The sequence below is a fragment of the Nicotiana tabacum genome, chromosome 10 (assembly GCF_000715075.1).
Source record: "Nicotiana tabacum cultivar K326 chromosome 10, ASM71507v2, whole genome shotgun sequence".
NCBI lineage: Eukaryota > Viridiplantae > Streptophyta > Magnoliopsida > Solanales > Solanaceae > Nicotiana > Nicotiana tabacum.
This window is the reverse complement of record NC_134089.1, coordinates 147,446,061-147,447,055: the sequence shown is the minus strand read 5'-3', so window position 1 is coordinate 147,447,055 and position 995 is coordinate 147,446,061.

Sequence of the window (995 nt, the reverse complement as noted above, 5' to 3'; positions counted from 1 at the left end):
TTGTTGGGGATTATTTTTGCTGGGTATGAATTTTCCTTTTCTTCCTGACCCACTCTAGGTTGTCTGACCCTCTTGAAACTTGGTCGAAACTCTGTCGAGGATGCTTCTACATCTCGATGATCCGCTGGGGATAACACTGCGAACTGCTGAGTAACCCTGCTGGGGATAACACTGCTGAGGATAACTCTGCTGAGTAAATATGTTATCTTACTCCTTCCAAAACTACTTCCTTTTAAGTAGGATGTTTCATTCCTCTGCAAACTACTTCCCTTTTTTTCTCTTTTTTTTTTCTTTTTTTTTTGCTAGCTTCTTCCTTCGAAGACTACCTCCCTTAAGACTCGTTTTGCCTTTCCCCGAAAGGAACTGCTGAGGATACCAATTTTCACCAAACTTGTGTTGGACTCCTCGAAACTGCTGGGGATAACACTGTTGGAGAATTATTTACTTACCTGTTGGGGGATAAAATGTAATCAGCTGGGGATAACGCTGTCGAGGATAACACTGCTGGGGGATTCTGATTCCTTCAGAACTAGTGCTTCACTCTTCGGAAGGCTGTTGGGAATGATACTGGCCTTTTGCTTTTCTGAGCACAAGTTTCATCCCTTTGTTCTGTCTGCTGGGGAACAACTTCCTCCATTGAAACTTATTATGTTGGGGGCAACACTAGTTCAAAGACCACTTCCCTTGAGACTGGTGTTATCTTTATTCTTCCCCAAATGGTACCTGACTTCTAGAAAATTTTCTAAATGAAAGAAAAATTTTCTGCCCCAGTTTGATAATATCCCTTGTGGCATGCATTTCTGTCATCAATGCCATTTCCTTTACCTGTTTCAAATCAAACAAATTTTGTTAGTTTAAAACGCGGTGGTTGGTTATGATACTCCTACTGGGATGGTTTTCCCTTTCTCCTTCCTTGCTCTGCGTTCCACAACTTGTTGGGGATGATATTATTTGCTGGGGATAATCCCTTTCCGCTGGGGATATCCCACTTCTTT